Below are 27,834 nucleotides of genomic sequence, written 5' to 3'. Positions count from 1 at the left end.
TAAATCAGGAACATATGAGGACTCATTCTTGTGGGAATTAAAAAATACGTATAATCATTTAGAATAATGTAGGTCACTTTTCTTAGTAGTCTCCTTTTTCTTTCAGGTTCTGAATATTTACTTCCAAGATGAAGTTTTAGCAAAGCGTAACTTCATGTCCTGAAATATACAGCAACATTTCAGTCTCCAGAATTTCACAACCAGAAGTGGCCTTTTGATCCCATGAACAATATCCAAGGCACCAGAAATGACTTATGCTTTTCACTGGTCACCTGTGAGTGAGTGAGGGTGAGGAATAGGGTTTAGAATTTTTCTTAAGAGGTGTCAGAAATATTCCCACTGGACTGACTCTGACATATAAAAATTCCTATCAAGTGCTGAGTGTTCCAGTAGAATAAGAATCAGATGGCTTCTTTAACTTGGCCAAAAGGAAGAAAATCCTTTTAGATATTGTGGGGGTTTTATTATAAACTAGTGCTTAATAATTTAGTTATCACAGCTCTAAATTCGAGCAAAGGTATTACACAAGCACTTGGTCTACAAAATGCACTTCAATCCTTATTACATTCAGCTTTGTAAAATGCATTTTTAGAAAATTTTTATACCATACTGAAACAGATATCTGTGAACTAGTTAATGAATTAAAATGTGTCTAAAACTTCATGGAAAAAAGGTACTCTGGGCTTTGTATATAGCCTCTCTTCAACCTAAGATTAATTCTTAGATATTATGACTAATTTTACAGCATGGCTTGCTAAAACTGCACTGAAGTGTTGCACTGTGTATGCTGACTTTAGATGAAACTTCTAAACTGAAACACTGATACATTTTCAAAGCTAATTTAACTGGAGAATCACATTTTCTCCACCTGCTTTAAAAGTCTTAGAAGTCATATCTGGACATCTGTTTTCTCCGCTGTCCTTTTGTATACAACAGCAAGACACTCTGGGAAGTCTGGCTTGCACCTGGATTCACTGCTTCTTTGTTGTCATATTAGAGTTTCCCCCCCCTGTTTTCACAGTGCATCAGGTGGGGAACAAGTCCTTTTTCTTTTTAGTAGTTTAGGGGAGAAGAAAAAAAAAAAAAGAATGAACAATGTCTTAAGGCCATCTGATATCAAGTAAAGAAAGAAGAAAACCCATAGGAATTGGAAACACTTGATTTCATTCATGGCAAATGTACATTTTTACAATGACACTGATAAAATAATAGGTATAAGAAAACCCTGTAAAAAAAGCAGTAATTCAATGATACAATAAAATTTTCAAAAAGGCAAATAACTGTAATTTCTTAAAATATTTATTGTAATTTGCATAATATTAAAGTTATAAGCAATGCTGACTTTAAAGAGTTGAATCTGAATCATTAAATACACAATTTTTTTTTAATCAAACACCAGCCATATCATTTATTTAGCTTGTCCTATTCCCTCGTCCCTTCATTAGCTGTTTTTGGCACAGAGTTCAGCTATTCTACTGAAAAAAGTTTTGTAAATATTTTCCACTGATGTGCTAGTGTATACTAGCCAAAAACCAAAGCTGTCAACCTGTTCTATGCCTCCAGCATTAAAACTAGCTTTAAAGTAATTGTGATAAGAGGCAAATTTCCTAATTTTACAACTATTTCGGAATAGTACCAATCTTATTAACAGAAAAATACGTGATGTTATATACAATGCAGTGGAATTGTCCTGTATTTATTTTCACACATAATTATTTGGGCATTTGTCCAACACCCAATAAAAAGCTACTATATATCTTTTATTCACACAACGTATATATTATATACGGAAACTTAGCATCCATACTTTGTTTGTTTACTACAGCGCTCTCTGGATGATATTTTACTGTCCTATTTTATAATTCCATTTGAAGGGAAGTTAATAATTACTACACCTGACAGATACTGATTAGATATTGGAGTCTTACCATCAACAATGGGAAAGCTTAGCAGAAAATTATATAACCCAAGATCATACATATGAAATGGATCAGCACTGAGAACCTGAAAATGAATAATCTTTTTTTATCATATGAGAATGGCTTATGTAACCTATATATGATGTATTATACAGCTATATGTATATCACATTTTAATTTTATTTTTAGTGTTTATATATATCTTTCTACTAATATGCAGTTTGGAAATCTTGTATGAGTTTAGTTATAAATTCTGTTTTAAACTGCTTTCTCTTTACAGTAAATAATAGGATATTTGGGGTTTTTTTCAGGCAAAGTTATTCATTTCAAGAGCCTTCTCAAATTTCTTTCATGAAAAAAAAAAAAGATAAAAAAATTGAACACTTATGTCATTTTGTGCTGAAAAATATATGGTGACTACAGGGAACTTTTTTTTCCCCTCCACTTTTTGAGGCCGTTTTTTTCCCGCGGTTGCTTCTAACAGTGTACAAAGAGTGAAATAGCTTTTATCATTTCTTTTGCTACCTGCAGCTAGCCCTCAGGACACATGGCACCATCCCAGATCCAGTTCTTCGTACTGTAATCAAACAAGTAGTGGAAGATTTGCTTAGCAATTATGCAGCATAGAACTAAAAGTGCTTCCCCCCCTACCCCAGTTCTTCAGGATCTTTCCTCTCTTAAGTATATAAGAAAAGGATGGGTTTGTTTTTTAAAGTTAATATCAGCATTTTTCATTTTTCCATGGGAGGAGAAGTGACACCAGTTAGACTATATATTTAAATTCATCTTAAAAAAGTACAATACTGAAACCTTCAAATGGCTGAAACATTTAGGAAATGCAAAGATAAAACTTCTTAGCCTTATTTTGGCAGCATCTGTAAAATCTTTGCAGTTAGAAGTCTATAATGATTTATACTTCTGACATATGCTGAAAAGTTGACCAAAAGATGAACCATAGGAGAAAAATACAAAAGACATGAAAAAATGTCATTTTTAGAGTATCTACATTATTACATGGCATAAATACATTCACGTATTTTGTTAGATATGCATTTTTGCTGATATTTATTAAATCAATAGCACAAATATGAACTACTTTCTGAGATGAAGGAAAAAAGCTAACAAATTTCAATGTCTTATGGTAATTTGGGGGTAAATTCTATTTCAATTTTTCTTTATGGCTTTCAATTACAGCCAACTTGCAACACAACATTAGCAAGCATATTTTGTTGAGTTTGTAAGAAATTATTCAATGACTAACACAATTGTACCTTTCTTTGTGGTGATGTAGATAAAGTTAACACAGGCCTTAGACTGGATGAATCCTGAATAGATAAGTTTTATTACCTATGTCATAGTGAGGCTATTACTGACATACAGCGTCTTTTTCTGATGGACACAATACAAAACGTACCAGTAGGGTGCTCAGACATTAAAAGTAATTGTATAAGACTGACCTGAATTTTTAAAACCTGCCTATAGTTAGAAACCTTAGCTCAATCTATACATAAAATACGCAAGAAAAGGTAATATGACTTGATTTTTGCCTACAACTATTTATACATGAAAAAATATTAATAAGGGGATTTTTACTTCAGCAGGTAAAGCCAAGCTAATGCTAGAAACCAGACACACTAACAAGAACAATTCAGCTATTCCACTAGCTACCAAAGAATAGACCCTTTCCCTGTTAAGTGTTGAAAGCAAGGTTAGATGACTTCCAGAGGGCTCTGTAACACAGGTTCCTGAAAGAGAGCAGAAGTTCAGGGTGGGCAGGTCACATCTGTGCCACACAGGACAGCCCAGCTCCGTCCTTAAGCCCCATGTAAAAATACAAGGTGAATGCTACAGAGAGCAAGAGAAAATGGTTTGACCCCACTAGTTTTCCCCCAAGGCTGATGTCTGTCTGTCTGTTAGCCACCTCCCCCATGGGCAGGTGGGAGTGAATGCCCACCCCTGCAAACCGTGCAGACCAGCGGTGCCTTCCTCACCCTGTGCCTACTCTTCCCCACTCCTCCTCACACATTCTGCCACTGCTGGTGCTTCCCTGTGGACCACCTGCAGCAGCCTTTCCCCTTGGAGGCTGGCATCCCTGAAGCACTGCCAGCAGCTACGCCCCTGCCACTGGCAAGGGATATGGAAAGGCATATTGAGAGACATCAGGGGTTCATTAGTGGTGGCAGCCACTAGCAGGACCATGACTGCTGTGGGAAAGGCAGGCTGGTGCCTGCAGCCAGCGCTGCAAAACAGGACGGGTAAGTGGGGACAGGTCCGGTATCCAGCCCCTTCCCTGGGCACCAGCAGGAGAGGCAGCTACCTGGGAGCAGGATGCCAGACAGCATCCTGGGGACTTGGTGTGGCAGGAAGCCACAGAGAAAATAGGAAAAAATGGCTCTGAGAAACAGACACTCAAGTGACAACTCCCTCAACCCTTTTGCTAAGATATCTTCTTACACTTCTTTGAAAAAGAGTAAAGGAGTGACAGAACCTTTATGCAAGTGAGGTAGCCCTAATTCCACACCCACAGTATAAATGTAACCTTGATTAACCCTATTTAATCTTTACTACTTTTTCGTGATTTGTTTTTTCTTTTCATTTTACTCAGTTCCAAAAAGCTGCCTATTTCCCTTATTCTCCCATAAGATAAACAATAAAATGGACAAAAGATAAACAACGAAAAAGAACAAATTGTGCAGTGCTGGCAAAATGCTCTCCTTAGGAAAAATTCCCACTGATTGCAAGAGACAAGAGATTTCAGTTGGAGCTTTGCCTGAAGAAATAACAGAGAATTAAACCCAAATAAAATAATCACATAATACAAGTTCTCACAAGTGGAGAAATTAAATTCTATTTCAATTCTCACATGGACAGCAAAGTCTTTGTCCCACTGATGGGCAATAGGAGTTTTGCCATTGATTTTCAATGAAGTCAAGATTTCACCTCAGGGCATTTTCTCTCATGTCCTATTTATTATCTCTTTACTATAACACATCACATAAGTATCAGCTAAAACTTACAGCCTAATGAATAATCATGTATTCCAAGACCAGATATTACCATCTATTGTAGGCTTGTATATATAATGTGTTTTTTATTTCTGGAGGAATTATGACATTTTGAATAGAAAAAAAAAAAATACTAGCTGAATTCTGGCATTGAAATTAAAGGGAACAAATATTGACTGTCAAATCCTTTCCAGGAGAAGAAATCACTGTATATGGATGGTCAGCTGCTGACTCTGTTGTTTCCTAGTTTTTCCATTGTACTGCCTTTTGAGAGAGAATAAATATGCATCTAGTTGACAAATTAAGAGCTAAATTAATCCAAATAATTTAATACAGTATGGTATCCATCTCGTGCAAGTGAAAATTATGGAGCTTTAGAAACATGTCACAATTGATGAACTGCAGTTTTAAAAGAAAGTGTCATAGTCTTCAGGGTTTATTATGGTAGTAACAAGTCACTGCTTCCTTACTGCATTTAAGAATACTTGTCAAAAAGCTATGCTTCTATTCAGCAACAATGTCTTGAAGAAGGTAGTAAAACTGAACATTGGGGGAAAATACTGCTGGACTCTCAGAGGAAAGCAATTTCTGAATAGTTTGCAGTGTATTTTGCTGTACCACAGATGGCTGAAAAGCTGTTCATAAGTTCTTATACTGTAAGTAGAGCGCAGCTGCAAACTTCTAGCTACAAGCTAAGATGAAATATTTTAAGATCTGCAGACGTGTCCTGGGAAACTCAGTTTCCATAACAACAATTTTTGGTGCCATGATTATGAGGCTGTCTGCACCTCTTGATTTCTGTAACCAATGACTTGCGGTTGCCAGTATAATACTGTTGTTTTGGCCAGCACTAAATGTTTTACTTGTACATTTGCACAGCTAGAATATTATTAGCAATTTTAGAAGACAAAAAGCATAGTCACTAATGTACCTTAAAGCTCTGATATAGTTATATGAGAAGGAGGATCCTGCTTTAATATTTCACTGGTTAATAAAGTGCCACCGAGATACTATAGTAGAATAAATATTTATGTGCTTAAAATATCAAGCAACCAGGAACTAAATATGGAATTCAGAAGACAAAGGGTTTTCTCCTAGGGTTATTACTCAAACCAAGCCTAAGAACTCAGCTATTGGAGGGACAGACTTGAAATACAGAAGTGAAATATGTAAGATAATACAAAATACTAAATTATTCTGAGCACAAAGGAAAAAGCAACTCAGACTCAAAGCTTTCTCTTAGTGAGACAGATCCCAGGCAGTGCCTGTGAGCATTTTCCTTTTAAATGCCAACTCCAGCAAGCACAGACCTTGCAATGTTTAAGTAGAAAAATTAAGGTCTTTCCAGCTGCTTTTTTATCGCAATATGTGACCCCATATGAGAGTATAATACCAGTATCTCTACTAGAACAGAGTGATACCTTTGTACTGCTTCTCAAGGAAAAGTATGCCCTGCCCAAAGTGCAACTGTTAACTGATGATGTTATTTCAATTTGGAGGATTTAATCTAGTCTGGCAGCTTTCTTCGCCAGGCTTGCTGTTAAATGCATTCCAGTGCAGCTACCTGACTAAATCTGCAACTGGTTTCTCCAACTCCTGGTTTTTTTCTATATGGACTTCATGTATTACTCCTTTTTTTCTTCCCTGTTTTCTCCTTGTTGGTCCATCTTCTGCTTTTATCTTCCTTTTCTCCTAGTATCAGGTCATTTTGCATATGTTTATATCCTCCCTATTACTTCTTTTCCACCTTCATCTTTAGTCATTAACGAGTTTGCCATTTGTCTTCTTATATATCACTCTCTTTTTTAGTTCCTCATATTTTTTAATGCCTTTCTCCCTTACCAGGATAATAAATTAACAAACAGCAAAATTTTTGGCAAGGTAGGTACTCAAGACTACATCAGGAGAATATGATTTGGGACTTACTCCTGCCATATGTCTGTGTGTCTGTGACTGAGCTAAAAGAGGGAACTGACCCTTGACAGCAAAAACTGGAGAACTCTTGGCCAGAGCTCACATTTAAAGAACCTCAGCTTAGAGGTGAACGAAATACAGTCAGTTTACAGGGTAGTTGAATTTCTTGACAAAATTATTTGTTTGTCTCTCAAAGACTAAGTTTTTTAAAAAAAGAAGGAGCTCCCTCTGGTTTCCCCTACCTGTGCAATATTAGATGAACTTCGGACTAGAAAAGCATACAGTTATCTGAGTATAATGCTTGTATACTCTATAAAATTGCTAGCAAGCTAAATGTATTTGTGGGAAAGACCTATTAAAATCAACCAATCAGAATTACGAAAGAAAACAAGAACTGGATTTTAATAGAAAACGGCCTTCAGGAATGTTAGTCACATCATTTAATTCACTCTTGGGGGCCCATAGACACTAACATAGTGTATTTGATGCAGGACTTAAAAACAAAGCATGACAAAACTGAACAGAGAAAATGTAATTTTGCCAGCCTCGAACTGTGGGTAATGGAAAGGAAAGGGATGCAATGGAACAGGGAGCAGTGATAGGTGTGAGACAAAGGTTAACCATTTCTGCCATTTTTCCATTTCTAACATTCTGCTACTCAAATGCAAATACTTTGCTTCTGCTTTGAGCCCGCATTGAAAAGAAAATATGAACATCAATAAACAGCTGAGAAATTCAAAACAATATGAGCAGAAGCAGGTCATGTAGTATTTCACATGGGAGACCATCTCACACCAAGATCTTCTCTCTTTCTGAATCTACATGCCCATCCTGGGAAATATAATCTGATATATCACTGAGGTCAAAGTTATGTTTCTGAAAAGAATGAGACAACAGGGGGCTTTGTACATATTTCGTTGGCTGTGGAAGGCCTGTTTTGTGTTTACATGGAAGTAAAGAAAAAGTCCAAGATAATACCAAGTCCAAGATACCCCCAGTATCAATACAGGCTGGGGCATGAAGGGATTGAGAGCAATTCTGAGGAGAAGGACTGTGTGATACTGCTGGGTGAAAAGCTGGACATGAGCCAGCAATGTGCACTTGCAGCCCAGAAAGCCAACCCTATCCTGGACTGCGTGAAGTGTGGCCAGCAGGTTGAGGGAGGTGATTCTGCCCCTCTGCGCTGGTGAGACTCCACCTGCAGTACTGCGTCCACCTCTGGGGTCCTCAGCACAGGAAAGACATGGACCTGTTGGAGCAAGTTCAGAAGAGGGCCACAAAAATGATCAGAGGGCTGAAACACTTCTCTTATGAGGAAAGGCTGAGAGAGTTGGGGTTGTTCAGCCTGGAGAAGTGAAGGCTCCAGGGAGACCTTATTGTGGCCTTTCAGTACTTGAAGGGGGCTTATAAGAAAGATGGGGACAGACTTTTTAGTAGGGTCTGCAGCAACAGGACAAGGGGTAATGGTTTTAAAGTAAAAGAGCGTAGATTTAGACTGGACATAAGGAAGAAATTTTTTACAATGAGGGTGGTGAAACACTGGAACAGGTTGCCCAGAGAGGTGGTAGATGCCCCATCCCTCAAAACATTCAAGATCAGGTTGGATGGAGCTCTGAGCAACCTGATCTAGTTGAAGATGTCCCTGCTCATTCCAGAGGGGGTGGACTAGATAACCTTTAAAGGTCTCTTCCAACCCAAGATATTCTACAAATATTTTTTTTTTTTTTTTTTTTAAGATTTTTACGTGAAAAATCTCTTTTTATTCAAAGATGGAAAAACATTTTAGATTCTGAGTTTCAGCTGTTACAAAACTGAGGTCTGACAACTGAATTAAGAACAGAACAGACTTGGACAATGTTGTTGTCCTCAAGAACACTGTTTCCACACTGGAGTATATCTAGGAGCTGAACACACTTTATTTTCTCCATGATTTACGTTCTCCATGATTAAAAAAAAAAAAGCTATTTAGCATCTTCAGTGATACTGAATACGATAGAACCAATGACAACTATATTTTAGGATCAGGACAGCTACATAAGGGGTAGATTTAGGCCAAAAGAACTAGATTTGGGCAAAATTACTATTCTTGCCTGTTTTCAGCTAATCATCCAGAGGTAAAAGTGCTCTGCATCCCCTTGTCTATACTTCAGGCCAAACAGTTCCCATTCAGATTCAATTTTAACAGTTAACAAACAAAAATTAATCTTATAATTCTTTTCTCAATTATTAGAAATAATTTTTAAGGAACTATTAGTATATTGGATGCCTTCTTATTTCTGTCCCATATAATTGATTATAGTATATTAGGATATTACTTACAAATAAAAAAAAAAAATTCAGAAATAAAACCTGCAGAAAGTGCAAACTCTCTTCAGCAGTGGCTAAGATAAAAGGAGAGTTGTTTTCAGAAGTCCTAGCTAGCAGTTTGCAAATGTGCAATTAAAATTCTGGCTCTTCTCTAATTATGGAACACTTAAGTTAAATGGTCTTAATAGACATATAATGATGGTTTTATAAACCTACAGTTACTTATAATCTAAAGTAATTTCTACTTCACTTTAAAAAGCATCCATTAAATGCCTATTATGATCTTTATGTAATTTAGCAAGACATTTAATGAACGCTTTATAAAACTAAACAGCAATTATTACCGAAGACAAGTGTTAACCATATAGATTAACATGCTATTAATGTGAATTAGCTTTTTCAGATTAAATAGCGAAACTTGTACTTAAAGTCTATTGGGATGAATGTAGATTAAAATGTTACACGTGTTTGTAATGGAAACTTTAGGGATGCCTAAAAGAAGAAAAAGGTGCTTAATGTAATTTTTCATTAGGGTATCTATTTATTGAAACCCTGATCAAGCTGCAGAGAGCTTAGAAGGCTAACTCTCTAATAAAAATTCTTATTTTTCTAAAAATAATTCTGTCACGAATTTATGAACTGTGGTCCTCAACTCTATGAATCTTCTGGATGTTTCCAGATAATTATAGACTTCTGGGTTACTGAGATTTCATGCATTATGTTATAATTTGTAACATTTTCAAGACTATGTACCTATTTTAAAGTTAGCGTAAATGTCCAGGTAAAGGGCACTTATACCACTTCATCTGAATCAATATTAAGTATGTCAATAACTAAAAATTACAGAAATGAAAACGCAGAATGTAGTATCCAGAATCCTGTCTTGACAGTTTCAGTCTTGCGTCATGTGTGTCATCGTCCCTGTCCTTGTCCCACCCCCCAAAAAAAAATCATGTTTAAATAAATATATATCATTTTAAAAACGTCTTGGAAGAATTACACTATTTTCTTCCAGATATACCTAGAACCAGGATGTTTTCATTTAAAACATGTCAGCAAAATTTGAACTGCTGGAAATACTTGAGCAAGAAATTTTCCCAGGAAACCACATTTTCTAGTGAAATCAACTAAGAATAATATCAGCATATCTAGTACATCATCCATGGAACACATGTTGAAATAGAATATTTTGACAGCAATTTTGGTTAGGTCATTTCATAATAATCTATGTATCATAGGGAAATGAAATTTTATTATTATTTGGATGTTTGCATTGATATTATATGTAAGTTGCTTTCCTTCTAAAAGTTCTGAAAATGCAACTATCTTCATTTATAGTAAATTTGAAAGCGTTTAAATTTGACATGAGATGGAAATTTTTTTTAACAAGTCCTGCTTTTACCGCTCTGATTTATTTTTAATAATACGGCATGAGAAAAGCCTGAAGCCACATAATCCTTGCTTATTATCACCAAGCACACCAGGTTACCTTCTGCTTTAGTAACAAAACAAAACAAAACAAAAAAAAAAAAACAAAAACAAAAACAAAAAACACCTTCTAAAATTCTGAAATCTATTTCAGCCTTTGTCTTATGTTTTGGAGAAAGTCCTTTCTATACCCATCCTGATTTGTGAGCATCTGATTTACAACAAAGAAATAAAGAGCTGATACTTCGTAACTTTTAAGAAGTTTTGACATCTATATTTTAAAATAATATGGCCAAAAAAAAGGGATGGATGATATTGTCTCCAAGTCATGTCTCTATAGACATGACTTACATGGAGCTGCATTCTGTCCGACTGCTCTGTTCCAACTGGTAATTTGATTGTTGTAATTTTTTTTAGCTAACAAAATCTAAATTACTATGGGGAACTATACTAACAAGATGCCATTGCACAGTTAAGGATGACACAAACAACAAAGCACTTAGTTATGAGGATGCCCACAGTTTCTAATAAACTTGTGTCAAGGCAGAATAATTAAGAGGTTTTGGTCCATAAGAAATGTAGATGACCAGGCTTCCAGGATAGTCTATCAATGTACCCTTAATACAGTTGACAGTTCTGGTAGAAGAAGGAAGAAAACTTCTGAAAGAAGTTTTCAGGGCAATATTTTACCACTTACTTTTATTTGGAGCATTTGATTTTCCCTTCCTCCACACACTCTCAGTGTTGGTAGGAGAAAGGAAGGCAAAGACTGACCCAGTTCTGACCTATCTTTCTGGTCCCATAACATCCTTGACACCCCTTGACTAAACTGTCATGCTAACATTGACCCTTGAGTGAAGATGAATTTTTTTTTTTTGCTTGATTTGGAGTATTTTTTTATCTTGTTCTAAGAAGAGGTGTGCTATGGCTCCTGGCTAACAATTTCTCTGACAAACAGATTACATTTGGACATTCAAAGAATCTCTCCAATTTCGTCTACTTGGCACTAATGAAAAAGTGTTTGCAGTGTCCTCTTGCATGCCTTTTTAATGAGGTAATTAAACAGACATGACTAGTGTAGGGCAATTTTTCTTGTTTTCTAGATAAATAAATAAATGTGCATAGAGGGGTGTCTTTTGCTAGATAAGTGTTTTTTCTCATTTGCACTATGTATATATATCATGGAATGCTGAAATGGATCTGCTGCAGTATCTAAGCAAAAAAGCAATGCACATCCTATTTTGTGATGATGTCCAACAAACCCCAGTAAGAACATATATTATATTTGGAGGAACAGGAAAGAATCAACACTCCCACTTAGCAGATTGGAAAAACCTTATAATCACCAGTTAAGTCTTTAAAATTGTTGACTAATGAAAAATAAACCTATATGTTACCTTTAAGTGAAATTGAATAGTCCCCCCCCAGAAATAATAAACTGAATAATTATTGCTCATTTACAAACTAGCATTTCTGAAGCCACTGGCCACACCCGTTAAGCATTTTGGTTATCAACATCTCCTGATTCTCCTAATTTCTTTATATACAGCAGTTTGATTTTACTAGTGCCTTTTCAGTACTCTTGGCTCTATTTTATGATACTTCCTTATAAAAACTAGATTTCATTGTAATCTAATGTATGCTAAGAATGGTTACTGTATTATTGAACTGAAATAAACTCTGACTATTGCTAACACAACTTTTTTGTGACAATGAAAAATTAGGGAATCATTATTCATTTATTAAGAGAAACGTAGTTTTGCATAATAATTACATCTTGATGGTAATGTTTTTTAAGACTTCTTTATAAGCCAATTTTATCATGTAATGAAATGTAAAAGCATGACCAATATTATTATTGAGTTATATGCTAAGTACAATCTGATTCATAAAATTTACATATCTGATCTTCATAGTCAAAGCTGTAGTGAGAACCAGGTTTGGCTAAAATGTTTTTGAATACAATATTGGGATTTGTTTTACTGGAATTTATAAAATATTATGCAGTTTTAACATAAACATCAAGCAATTAGTGAAATATTTAGAATAGTTATTGGAGGGTTTTTTTGTTTGTTTGTTTTTATTTTATTTTATTTTTCCAGCAAGATCATTTTTCCTTAAACCTGTGAAGGACCTAATATTCCACTCATCAACACATAAAATTTTAAAACAAGAACCTGACCTAAAGACAGAAAAGCAGAGAGACAAACAAGAAGAGAGAGTATGAGCACACTATTTATACAAAAGTCCAGTAGGCACTAAATATACTCTGTGTTTTCAGTATTTTAAGGTGGTGTATATTAGCAATACATGTGGTTATTTTGGATGTTGAACTTTTATTTATTAGTTTTATTAACTTTATTATTATTTCACTATTTCGTTTTTATTTTGCTTTATATGACTAAAAATATTTGACTAGTTTGTGTGCCTAGCTATTGACACTTCAGGTAAGAAGGTAAATTTTTTTCATGTCAGGAGATAAAAATCTATTTTAAATGCCTTTTAAAATATTTTTTAAAAACTCCTCTCCTACTAGAAAGCCTTTTTTTTGCCCCCTTTAAGAGACATATTTATATGAAATACCAAGGAAAAAAAAAGTGAATCTTGGGGAGTTTGGATATAATGACATCTTGGGTCAGTTTGGATCATGACACATTTGAATATGGTGGCTTATTGTGCAAAAGATGATCTCTGCAGAACTATAGAGTAATTTCCTTGTTAGGTTTGAGGGAGATACATGATGAATTTGCAGAAGACAATCCTTAATTAAGAGCCTACGGTGTATGCCTCTGACAGCTTATGTGTGGTTCTAGAAAATTAAAGTGCAAAAAATACAGGACTTCTTGTCCATCCCTTACACTTCTTAGTAAAATACCCACAGTCGTCTGTTAACCTTAAATTTACTCCAAAAGAAACATTTAGGATCCAACTATTGCAATATTAATACAATAAACTTTTATAAACCTGTTGTCTTAATCAACAGCAAACACACCTGGGAACAGCTCTTATCAAGTACATAAGAGAAAAGCAAGAGATGCAAAAGAACAAAAAAGGTGAATTAGGAAATTATTCATTCCACACACAGACAGAACCGTTGCTGGTTTAATTTTGATTACTACTGTACATATTATGGCCATTTCCAACACAGAACTCCTGAGGGAGGGGACAATTCTCCCTGCCCACCCCCTCCTTCATTTTTTGTGTAGAGGTCAGCTACTCTGAGAAAAGTCACAGCTTCATCATTATCTTTTATATCGGTTCATACATTACTTTTTGAAACAAAAAAAGGTACACACTGAACTCTGGAGCCGCAGTTCCCCTGCATCACCTAGCGCATCTAGTTAAGTGCTGGAAAAAACCATGCCCATATCTGTTGTACAGTCCGTACAGCTCTAGGATGTGGTATAAAGCTTGTGGAGAAGCCTCATTGTCCAAGATAACACAGGTTCTGCTAAGCTTAGCAGTAATTCTTTCCTTTTCTTCTCTGTAGTCAAACTTTAAAAATGGAATGGAAAAAACCCGCCAACAGTTCAAAATACAGATGTCCACTGCTGTTTTGTTTTCATTGATCATAAAACTGAAATACACGGAAGTAGGCCTTATAGACAGGCAAAAGGGGGGATGAGAAAGTTTGCTTCTTTTCAGCACTTAATTGGAGATTGATAAAAGTAGGTAGTCTAAAATTTAGACTTTCCTATCACATCTGCATCACTACTAGTAAAGCCTTGGGATCCACGGTAAGACTCTTGACTTTCATCATAATCTTGACCTTGAGAGATACCCTAACAAGGAAGAAAGACAGCAAGAAATGCCACTAGGTTCTAGGAGTGCTACAGGTTTTAAACCAAAACCTCTAGACATCCCTCAAAATAGTTGTAACTTCCATTTAAGACTCTTCTCCTCATATATCTGTTTTTCAAGACTGTTTATCTTCTCTTTGCAATCTTTTTCCTCTGGTTTAGTATGAACCTAGCATAGCTAATCAATACAGAAGTCTTTTAGAAAACTACTGCTAACTAAGGGAGAAAAAAAAAGTGTAAAGGCAATACCTGAGAGAACTGATAGCACAAGTTTACCAGCTACTTCCTGACTGTACTAAACTGTTTGTTTTGGCTGTCTTTGGCAAAGAAATTGATGGAAAGCATCAGAACCTGTGCTAGAATCCAATTTTCCATGTCAATCGTTCATAATTTTTTCAAATCAAGGTATAGATTTTTAACACATTTGTCTATAGGAAGGCAAGATCAAACTCCAGCAGGAATAGTTACAACTGATATAATCAAAATTCTCTTCCTTTTTCTCTCCTCTCTTGCTTAAAGGATTGTTACTGTTCTCCACATAAATGTACCTGTGTGCTCTGTATGACCTAGGCACAGGCATCTCACAGCTGGGAGAGCACCATGCAAATTTACTGAGGGACTGAGAAGAGATGAATATTACTGGTCTTAAGATTAAAGCAGTTAAGACCTTCATATTGAAAACTCTGAATCCTGTTTTGAGAGTTTAATGTTGTAATACACTAATCTTTCAGATCTTGGCATTTATCTGATCTATTATTTCCAACTGAACAGAACTGGTGAACTGGGAAAATTTCTCCAAACAGCACAGATTGCAATTTTACTGTTTCAAATTTTGTCCAAGTTGTCAAGGAGACCACTCAGTCCTAGGTGTTTTCTACAACATCCCTGTGTTTAGCAGGCTTCTTTCCTTCTGTCATATTCCTGAAGGAATTTCTCAGAAAAAAAGACCATACTGATACATAAATAAGAACATGAGAAGACCTCTATATCATTAATTTTAGTTGACCTAGTCTGCTAATGGCCAAATAGATGCCACCACAACAGCTGTCTCATGGACACCTGGAACAATTTGGCTGTCCTTGCAGTTGAAAGGATGTTTCTCACTCAAACACTTGGACGTGTTACTACCTCTGGTAAGAAGAGAAAGAGCAAAAGTAGTAAGACCAATCCAGAATGCACCAAGCTGTTAACAAGGTTTTGTAACCAGGTGGAAAAGGGGTTGAGTATAATTCCACACAATCTACTGATTCTTTTTATTTTCTACTGCAAGTTCTTAGACTACCATAAAAAATTTTGAATATTTCCACAGACAAATTAAAACCCCTCCTCCACTTATTTCCAAAGCAAGCTAATTTAAGTTAGACAGTCTCTGCAGCACGTGCAAAATGAAGAAAAAAAAAAAAAAACAAAAAACAAAAAACAAACAGTTTTGAACTTTGACAGTAGAGAACAACAAAGATACTCACCAGAAACATCTTCAGTATATTGTGCTGTCATATACTAAATGTTTCTGGGGCTGCCTGCATTGCAGTGGAACACAGACACCACTGTGTAGCAAGGAGAGGCACATCTAAACAGCCTGAATCACCATCTTCCCTACAACTTTTCTGAGGAATCTTAAACTCCCCTATTCTGGCAAGGAAACCATTTATAACAGTGCATTTACATTTAAAAGTACCTTTATATATATTGCAAGAATGCATAAATGAATCCTTATGACACTGGAAGAGATATTGACCTCAGTGAAAGAATAAACATATTCTCTGCATTAAGGAGAGAAAAGGAAAAAGGGTTCATATCCAGAGGTTCTGGAGGGATAATTCATAGCTAAGGGAGCCCTGAATACATTAAGTATTAATCTTTCTGTTTTATGCAACTAAGGTGTTAAAAATGGTTAGGTCTATTGACAGTATAATAAGTGCTCAAAGTTGAAGATGCTTTCCCATTTACTTTCTCTGCTGAGCCTGAAAAAAGATACAGCTTTTGTTTTATGTCTCAAATGCATATATTTTAGCTTCTTCACTTGGAAAAGTACCACCTCTTTAAGGAGATCCTACCTAAACTATATTTTTAAAAAAATGTGATATAGGGAGAGTTGCTGTAGAGCTGCTGATTTGTTAGAAGAGATGTGAGATGCTGGCATGACCAAATGCTTGCAACATGCAAAACTGCCTGATCATCTTAGACACTGATAGGAGAAAAAGAATGACCAGTCAGTGCAATAGAAAATGTAGGCAACAACAGAGTAAATAACCTCATATATGAAGTAAGTAAAATCTGCACCCCTATCATTTGCACGATAGTATAGAAACAATTAGCTTTCAAACTTTCCTTGGCAGCAGGATGGATTTACACGACTTTTAATATCAATATTAATTATATTATATATTTAGTATTTTTAACCACAGCAATTTGAAACAACCCACACACAGTATGTTTCTGGGTCAAGAGTGACAAGATTAATTAGCAAAGCATTCAGATAGCTTCTTTCATGTCAAAAGATATAATTAAGGTGGCACAGAACAATATAATTTATCACTTGAGATATACCAAATTATTCTGATCTGCATAATTTAAATATAACATTAGGCAATATCTCATGCTGCTAATAATATGAGATTGTAGCTAGTATTACCTTTTCATGTGTTTTCATTAAAGACTTATTCATAATTTATAGTTCTGTTGGCTTGGGAAAGTGTTTACTAAATGAAAAATGTATTGTGGCCCCATAGTTAACTGTTAGGTTGGTAGCATTAGGAGCCTTCAACAATGGCTAAAAAAGTATTTCTTAAACAATAGACTTACTGAAATAAAACACTTTATTTTTTTCAGTTTTGCGGTTTTAGCACACTATTACTTCTTTGTTCTCAAAGTTAGCAGCAATAACAGAGCTCTTGCTCTATTCAGCATTAGTCAGAAGAACCCATCTCATTAATTTCTGGGAATTCATACTTTGAAAGCAGAGCCTGAAAAGCACATGGCTTCCCAGAGGGAGGGAATGAAGCATTCAAATAAATATAGTTCCTCTCTTTCACATTCTGCTATTCCTACCCTTATAAAACACAAGAAACATACTGATGACAGAACCACATCTCATATAGCAACTCCAATGCTACATGAAATTTTCACAATACAGATTCTCCAAAAGGAAGTGTAAGCACCTTTAAAGAACATTTGACCACACTGAAATTTATTTAAGGATAGGGTTTGAACGTGTTTTCCATGAGTAGCACATGTTGCAGTGTAAGAGGAGTTGGCTTTCAGTTATGCTGATTCCAAGAGGACTAATGCTCACTTCGTTTCCAGCAGTGATCAGGCTTTAGCAAAAAAAGCAGGGCACCCAAGCTGACATGGCTATGGAGCAGAGATTATACCTCTTACAATTCAATCTCTCAGCACTTTCTTAAATTTACCCACTATTGTAGGAGTAATGACCATGTTTAAGAACTGTGAAGTTAGCAAGCCTATCTTTCTCAGGATCACTAAACACCTAATGTGTCATGTAGAGTGGTTTGAGAGGTACATTTTCTCCCTTTGAAATTGTAGATTTTTGTCACTGTTTACCTATGGCAAGACTGCTGAAGAATCTTTTCTTTAAAAACTGCATTAAGGTACTAAAGAAGAAGCATTCTTTGGCAATAAGAAACGCTTATTAAGTATATTGACTATAATTGTACATGAGGAATACAGAATTTTTTTTTTTTTTAAAGTTACTTAAAGGTAGTCAATAAATCATTTAATCTAACTTATTCTGAACAAGCATGCATAAGTAACATAGGGTTATAGTTAAGCTTTTTATTGGCAAGCCATAAGGCTTCTCATTAAACATACGTCATTGTATTGCAAATGTCACTCCCTCAAGCATTTATTCAAATCAATATCTTTTACTCCCTGCTAGCCTGTCTGATAAGATACAGCCTGCATATGCAGTATTGACTCCAACTGTATTAGAAGATAATAGTGCATGCCATTGAAATCCTTTAGGTACCTCCTGTATAATGAAAACTATCAATGTGAATGAGACACAAGGTTATCCTGACAAGTCAAAGAATCTTGTAGAAAAGGCGTATGTACTGTTTTGCATGATTTGTCATTACTGTAATGAAGTGAGATTTCTTTCTAGCTATCCATTCTGACATGTACAAAAGGATACATTTGCATATACGTAAAGTACAAAAAAGTTCTTTTCTCAAGATCTTCTCAGCTGACATTTTTAAAACACATTTTTACTAGAGGCTATATAGAGGAAATAAAGATACAACAGTGTTTCTTATTAAGCTTAACAAAATACTACTTTGAGCAAGCCATTAAAAATAAACTATCAACTAGATGCCTTGTTTTCTTTTTTAAGCTTTCTAGTAACTATCTAATTGCTTTCAGGAAAAGGTTTCCAGCATGAATTACATACTATACTGAGGAAATATTAAATATTCAATATTTATTTGAAACATATCGTAATACATAAGTGATTGGCATGAATAAAACATTTTTCCTTTAGGCATAGTTTAGTACAATAAATAAAAAGAGCCAACTGTTTAAAAACCTAGAGAGATCTAACTTCATATACAGGTTTTTATTTCCATTTAGAAGTTTTAATAGCTTTAAAAGTGAAGGTACTGAAGTGAGAAAATAGAGTTCAGTTTGGAATCAAAGTTTCTTTGAAAACAAGAAGTCCTGTAGAGATTTGAGAAAGGGACTTTATGTAATGCACACAACAAATACAGATGTGGTTTTGATTCACATTTTTTGCTTACATTACTTTTCTTGGGCCTCCAGCAAAAGCTCCCTTCAAGTCAGCACATGTTCCAGCTGCCCAGTGGGTGGATTCAGGCAAGTGGTTAAAGATCAAAACTCCAAACACATAGCCGTGACACTGGCTACTGCAAGTAATCTCACAGAAGCAGCTCAGTGGGAATACACAGTAAAGCAGGTATTTATTATTTTCATTTCAGTATCACTGAGAGCCCCTAAATAAGAACAAGATGAGCAGGTACTGAACAGAGAGATAAAGATCTTCAGGACAGTGGCTATCATATGAAAAGCACAAAACCAGAAGATATCTTCACTTCAATATGGCACGAGCCATATTGATGTCCATATTCCCCATCCCAGTCTCATTTTCTATCCATCTTGGGGAACAGCTTGGAAGTGTTATTAGATCTCCTTTGGTAAATAAATAGAGTTTAAGATCCACATGTTCTTGGGAATTGGTCAGGGTTGGGGGACAGTTCAAACAGAGAATGCTAGGACTTTTGAAGCTGTTGTTGAGGTGGAAACTTTTTTGCACCCTTGATTATAGGACTCCCAGTTCTAGAGACTTATCAAGGAAAAAATGGAGGAATTTGGCTGTACAGATCCTTGAAGATCTCCTGCCTGAATCATGCCCTGTTTCTGATTGTGAGGAAGAGCATAAAAGGGACCAAGATCTGGCTCCTGAGCTGCTACTATCAATTCTATGCCAAGAGTCTAGACATTCACTATCACTCTGACAACTTTCTACTCAGTTTTTAAAATTTGGCGTTTTCCTGCAGCTTCCTCACACTATTATTTTTTAAACATTCGATAGTTGGTCCTTCCCAGCTCCTCTCCAATTTCCTTGCAACACACACTGGCAGCACAAAAATGGAAGGATGAGAAATGCCACCAAGTTTACAGCTGCTGAAAGCAAACAAAATGCTTCAGTCAAGAGAAGCACTTTTTCTAGCTGTTCAACTGTAGGAAGATATGAGGTCTCCTTGAACTTGTTTTATCAGTACAAACAGAAAAAAAGTGTAAAGGGAAGAGTCAAAAAGGGTCAAAACATGTACATGGTCAGAAGTTACTAGCACAAAATTAACAGTTGTAGGTAGGTTAATGTAGCAGAGACCAGGCACGCTCAAAGACTATGTCTCATGGAAACCAAAACCAAATCACATCAGGTGTCAGCACGGCAGCAGAACTGATCCAAGAGGGTGAGAAGGTCTGCAGTGTCAAAGTGTGCACTAAAAAAATCAAGGAAAATGCCGGGGCAGGGGCAGTGTTTTTCTGTCAGCAGTGTGTCAGTGTTCTCTAGCCATGCTAGAGAGAGTACCTTTGCTAGGAGAAAAAAAAAAAAATGAGCCACAGGTATGTATATGCTTATCATACTGAGAATAAACAATGATTGCCCAGTGTGTGTGTGTGGGGAAACCACAAGAAACCCTCAAAAAGTATAAGAATTTTTCTGAGCATATTAAGAAACAGAAGACTGAGGTATAGGTGTTAGAATGGTATTTAAAAAGACAACTCTACAACCTCAAAAAAAAACCATACATCTCTTTTCAATTCAATATGTTTTTCAGTCTCAAGGCTCTTATACAGACAATTATCTGTATTAGCTTGCTCGTTTCTTACACAGATTTTGAGACTGAAGTTTGGTCAGATTAGTTCCTTGCTTTTTTGTTCTTGTGCAACAAATGCAGAAAAAGTGAGTGAGTTATGGAACAAGCATGGAGTGTTTGTGAATAAGTTTGGCACCTCTCTAATGTGTTCTACATGTTCCCTCTTAACACCGCTAAGTACTGATCCTCATGAGCGCCCTGTGAGATACCATGATGTGATGTTCTGTTACCCAGGTGGAAACAGAGGAACGAAGCCTATTCCTGTAATACTTTTGGTAGCTATGGCCAGGTTGGCCAGCAGCACCAAGATACTGCTTCAGGAGCCACCTGCAGCTTTTGCACCATGAAGAAGCAGCAGCTGGAGGTTGACTGATCCTTAACGGTCTCAAGTTGCTGCTCAGCAGCCTTTCCCCATGTCCCTGGGAATTCCTGTGTCCTCCACTGCTGTTACGCGCAGAGTAGCATGGGAGCTGCCTGGGGAATAACTACCCTGTAGGCTGGTGGCCACAAGGTGTTTGGTTTTGTTTCTTTGTTTATATTTTTGTTTCAGGAGATGAGGAGCATGCCTCAAGTGATGCCATTTACACCTGCAATCAACTGAAACGTAACACATCTGGCCATGTACCAAGTTTTTTATACAACATTTCAAATAAATCATTACAGAGACAGACAATTTGGAGGTACACATTCTAAAAGCAAGAAATTAGAATGTTGCTTGTTGATCTATTTTATACAAATGATGGTAAGTGATAGTTATTCACACATTTATTCCAACAAAATAAAATGGAAAGTCCTTACGTTTTACTCTAAATAAGTCAGTTGACTTTCTACTTTCTGAAGTAAAATAAAAAGTAGAAATCTAAACTAAAATACAAGTTTCAGCCTCTGAGAGCTAATATCTATTCTACAGATAGTATCTAAGCATATAGTTCTGTTAAGCAGAAGTCCCTGAAAATGCATGTTGCAGTTGAAACTCATTTGCAGCTCACTTGTCATTTTTACTGAATTTACTCAATATCTTTCACAAGTCACACATAGACAAATCCCATGGAGTACTGATATTTCTTCTATTACTGACACATCCTACTTCCAGTAGTTAAACATTCTAGAGGAGATCCTGCCTAAAACTGATTTTCCTCAAGGTTTACAGGTGATTAGCTTTGGATCTTGTGCTCCCATGATATTTAAAACCCAATCTTGTCAATGTGGAATGAATGTAAACTGCCTATAAACTAAAAGCATTACTGCCCTGAGACCCAACTAGGTATTAATAAGTACAAAATAGATTCAGCCAATAGGACACAAAAAAGAGCTGGTTTGTATCACTAGTTAATCAATATACATGGCTTTACAATATTCACTGGCAGGAAAAGCAACATAATATCATTTATGTTAGATGTTCTGTGGGGTTAGTCAAGTACATTATCTTGCCATTTACAGGTAAAGACTTTACCTCTCCCCTTTCCTCTAGCATTCAAAGCATGAATAGGTTTTTTTAAAAGTAGAGAGAAAAATGCATGATAAGATTAATGGGCAATCACTGCATATCATGTTTAAGAGAACAGCAAATTTCCAAAGGCCTAAACAGTATTCCTTTCTGAATAAATATTTCTGATCATTATTTGCTGTGGTAGAGCAGCTATAAAAAACATGATTAGGTCTGATGCTCAGTTGATGTATTGCAGACTGAAAGAAAGTTAATGGTATAGTTAGCCTGAGCCTCGCTGCCTTTCTTTTCTCATTTTCTAAGCTGCAGTGTGGCATAGCCTTTAGCCAATATAGCAACTCCTGACTGAGAATGCATTAAACTGAACAGATGAATGGCAGCATTTTAAAGCAGATCTGATAACCTAGACACGCTTGTGCGTTTTAAAGAGTCCACATCAGATAAAAAGAACTACTGGACACTTGAGAGCTGACATATTCTTCTAAAGAGAGAGAATGCTAAGAATTCAATTGGGCCATAGAGAATATTCAAAAATATTCAAAAAAAAAAAAAGGTCAAAAAGGGCAAATGCAGTTTTTATATCACCAAAAAGAAAAAGAACAGAGATATACAGAATCATGCCACTCAAGAAATACACTCAACTGAAAAGACACTTGCATACATTTATATGCTGCTACTTAATACAGAAATAAATCATTCATTACAGTCTTTCCATAATTAATAACTAATGACTTTTACATAGATCTTAGAGATGCAAAGGGAAATTAAGCTTCAGCGCTTTATGAGTAAAATTAATACATTGCAGATTTTCACTAAATTGAGGAAAACTAACTCAAATTTCATTTTCATATTGAATATACACTCTTTTACCCCAGATTTATAGCAAAAAGAAGGCTTTTAATGAGTTTATTGTAAAGTAGCAAGTGGAAGTGTCGATCTGCTGGAGGGTAGGAAGGCCCTGCAGAGGGGCCTAGACAGGCTGGATCATTGGGCCGGGGCCAACTGTATGAGAATCAACAAGGCACAGTGCAGGGTCCTGCACTTGGGTCACAACAACCCCATGCAACGCTACAGGCTGGGGGAGGAGTGGCTGGAGAGCTGCCTGGCAGAAAAGGACCTGGGGGTGTTGGTTGTCAGCCGCCTGAACATGAGCCAGCAGTGTGCTCAGGTGGCCAAGAGGGCCAATGGCATCCTGGCTTGTATCAGGAATAGTGTGGCCAGCAGGACCAGGGAAGGGATTGTCCCCCTGTACTCGGCACTGGTGAGGCCGCACCTCAAATACTGTGTTCAGTTTTGGGCCCCTCACTAGAAGAAGGACATCAAGGTGCTGGAGCATGTCCAATGAAGGGCAATGAAGCTGGTGAAGGGTCTAGAGCACAAGTCTTATGAGGAGCAGCTGAGGGAGCTGGGGTTGTTTAGCCTGGAGAAGAGGAGGCTGAGGGGAGACCTTATTGCTCTCTCCAACTACCTGAAAGGAGGTTGTAGCGAGGTGGGGGTCAGTCTCTTCTCCCTAGTAACAAGCAATAGGATGAGAGGAAACGGCGTCAAGCTGCACCAGGGGATGTTTAGGTTGGATATTAGGAAAATCTTCTTCACTGAAAGGTTAGTCAGGCACTGGACCAGGCTGCCCAGGGAAGTGGTTGAGTCTCCATCCCTGGAGGTATTTAAAAGAAGGGTAGACGTGGTGCTTGAGTACATGGTTTAGTGGTGGACTTGGCAGTGCTAGGTTAATGGTTGGACTTGATGAATTTAAGGGTCTTTTCCAATCTTAACAATTCTATGATTCTATGCTGTATTTTTATGTTGCGATTTCTAAGGTAAAAAATTAGTGTTACGTTCTAGCCAGGCATTTTATCCAACATCCCTGTTCCTTGGATGCAGTGTGTCTGAACATTCTTCTTTTATACAATTAAATTAAACCCAAAGTTTAATGAAAATTTTGCAGAATGCATAACAATTTGTTTTTCTAAGGTTAAATACACTGACACTAATAGCCATTTAACTGTTCCTACATTAGAGAAAAAAAATCAAGGCATTCAGAAAAATGATGTGGGCTTGAGCTTAGTGTTTGAGGCAGCTGCTACAGGCACGCACACACACATTTTTGTTGAAAGATATCAAGCTGACATGAATGACATTATTCTGCATTTGATGTTGGGGCATGAGCATTAGACTGGATAATCCAGTTGTAAAACTAAAACACATCAAAGGGTTGCTGTAATATAGAAGGTACCAGAATCAACAACAATGTCCTCCTATTGCAAGATGCATTCACAAGAGTAAAAGTGCTTCTAGCCAAAGTCTGATAGTAAAAAGAAACACAAATTGAAGTGCTTTCTGTATCCATAAGAATACTGTAGCTCCACATGCCTCAGGTCAAAAACCCAGACCTCTCATGACTAAAATCAGAGAGCTACTAGCAGCTCCGACTACTATAACTTATGAATGAATTCGTATTCCTTTTCCACATTTCTTAGTTTACAGTTAATTTTCTCTGGGTTCAGAGGACAAACAAGTCTGAGAACATGCTGTGCCCAAGGATGCTGCCTTTCAGTTGCAGTCTTAGGGGGATGGATAACTTCCTGTGAGACATGGGGGAACCCTGACTACAAGCCCACTCGCACCACTTCAGAGAAGGGAATCTCTCATGCAGGAGAAGTTTCGAGTGTTTTGCTAGTATAGCAAAAGTTTTCTCAAGTTCACACATACTCTTTTGTTTTCCACATTCTACAGCACTGATGTAGTGTCCGTCTCTAGGGCTGGGATCCTGTTATCTAACTACATCAATATTAAGAGATCTTAAAACACGACTGCTTCATAGCATAGGTACTTTCATAACTGTTAATATCTTGATGAACTAATGATGGGCAAATGAGAGAAAAAATTATAGAAAAGACCCTTACAAACATATCAAGTGTTAAGAAATTTTTCTTGATTCTGTCTCATCACTTAAAAAAAAAAAATATGTTAAGCCAGTTGTTGATGTTAGAAAGCACCAGCATAGCAGACCCAGAGAATGCAAGTCTCAAGAAATTGAATGGAATCTTTTCCTATTTACTTTAATTTTTGTCAACCATTTTCTTAGCTGCTCCATAGTTATATATTCACAGACCCTTGTATCTATAAATCTGATAGTCATGATAAGTCATATTTGGAAGTTGTACATTGAGATGATTGGGTGAGCAAGAGAATATTTTATCTGTAACCGGTTTCCATGCTAGAAGCAGTCCAGCCTCTGCGCTGGTACAGGTGGTGAGAAAGCATGAAGCTCTTCTCATCTTTCTTCAATTTAAAATATTGCTATCTAGAATTTTAGCAATTTAGATGATGTTTCTCTTAAAACTTCTGTTTCAATGTTCTTAAACATATTCCCATCAAGTATGAACAAAATTTTAGATATTGGATGTTTAAGGAGCTGCAAACTGCCACCTGATCTTAAGTAACCATCTTAGAAAATATTTGAGAGCTCATATGCAGAAGCAGAACTAAAGCAATGACCCTTCTGCAAAGGCTGATGGTTTGACAGCTGTTTTAGATGCTTGTAAGAGTGATGTTAGTATGCAATAAAGCTGAGTAGTACCAACTTGGAAATTCTGGGATATCTTTGAAGGGTTATTACCTGGGTAACACTCACAAATGCTGACAAGTCATAGTCCCCAAATACCCATGAATAAGTACTTTCAGAGACTTTCACCTCCATAGAGAAATGCATCATTTTTAATGCTATTTGCAGAATGCTATTCAACAGTTCTTAAAAATATTATGAAATATGACATACGAGCCTATTAGTGTGTGAATTATTTTCAATGGAATGTCAACTTTTTTGTTCTTCTTTCCTGTCCCTGTTTTCTTTAACTCTATCTCTATTCTTTTCTCTATTCCATTATCACAATAGTCTATTCAAAATGCTTTTAATAGATTTGCTTAATTAGTGAATTTTATGTCTTGAAGTATTTGGGCTTTTGATTAGAACAAAAGGACAATAAAGCCTTCCATGCTGCGATAACAATACGTTGTAGCCTGTCTGTCTGTTTACTGTACTGAAGTCTTAAAGGGATACACTGTTTCTGCAGATAGGAAAGAAGCATGGCTCAAAGAAGTTTAATGGTTGTAGAATCAGAGTTTGGTTATTCATCGTATCTAATCACCACATCTTTACATACATTTCTTTTTAGTAGAAAGAGTATACGGTCAATATCAAGGTATCCTGACACTGGATGTTTAATCACCTCTTTCACAAAATGAAAGGAAACAAAAATTCTTTGGGGTTAAAGAACATTGATCTTTTGGAATAGGGGGAAAAAAAAAAAAGTCACCTGCAGAACAAGAAATGTATTTCAACAGTTCTGGAAAACTACTCTGTCTTATGCCTTACTTGGCTGAAGACATAGCTAACAGATCTAATAGCAGAATTCCAAGATCTAGAAAACAAGCATCAGAAAATAACAGTTAGGCTTCTTATAGTAGCCCACCTATTTATTATCCTTGTAGAGACAAGCACAGTTACATACAAGATTCAATAGCTGTATGAGTTAAAAATAAACAAATAAGTGGGGAAGTAAAACAGCCAAAACAAAACCAAAAAACCCCACAGCTCCACAAAGGTTCAGGCATAACTATGTACAACACTAGAAAGGAAATTAACTCTAAAAAAACATCAGTGAGGTAAGACAATCATTAGTGGCAACCCTAAATATATAAGACTTATGAGATATTTTTCTGAAAATCCTAAACTAATTGCAATTGCTTTTCCATTTAGTGTTGGGTTTTGTTGGTTGGTTGGTTTTTTTGTTTTGTTTTTTTAAATCTTCATAATCTTCATGGACTTAAACATTTCTGTGCTTGTGTCTGTATTTTTGCAATATGCCATAAATGCAATGATTCATGTATATACCATGTATACATTCAATTTGTTTTTTTATTCCTGAACTGTAAGAAACTAATTTTGCCCCCTTTTCAGAGTCCTATTTTTGTCCAAGATATTAAGAAATTGTGCTATCTGTCACCTATGGTCTCGAAGAGAATTTTGGAATGTAATTCAACCATGGAAAAAATCTAATCATATTAAGGTGAACAACAGTTTTCAAATAAACCTAGTGCAGCCAGAAGTCTACCAAGCAAGTTTTCAGTGTTCTGCAAACCCTGCTTTCAGTATAACTTCAAAAGCAAGAAGAAAGTGAAAATGAGTTTGTGCAGTTATTTTCAGTGCAGTTTCTCACGTAACATAAGTAGAGACAAAAGGGGAAATTCATATTTGCAGAGGAAACTTCTTAATTTATAAAAAAACTTCTCCTTGTAAGTATCAGTTTTATCCAAATACATATATTCAAACTAAAATTTTATCTAACTATGAAAAAAAAAATACTTAAAGTAATCTTCATGAGAAGTGTAAAACATAGCTTCTTCTGAATAGAATTTCAACTTCAGGATTCATTTCAGATCTTCATGGTCCCAAAGTGACTACACTGACCAATCTTTTTCTATGGTACAATCCTTTGTATACTGTATACTAGAAAGCAAGGAAAAAAAAACCAAAAACCAAAAAACAAAAACCAAAAAACAACCAACCCCCCAAAAAAACCCAACACCCACAAAATACCAAACAAACCAAAAAGGTTGTTCCATTAATTTAAGATGTTCTCAACAGCAATCATA

Source organism: Platalea leucorodia (assembly GCF_965183815.1).
Source record: "Platalea leucorodia genome assembly, chromosome: 2".
Taxonomy (NCBI): domain Eukaryota; kingdom Metazoa; phylum Chordata; class Aves; order Pelecaniformes; family Threskiornithidae; genus Platalea; species Platalea leucorodia.
The sequence above is the reverse complement of the archived record's forward strand: the minus strand, read 5'-3'. Positions refer to the sequence as shown.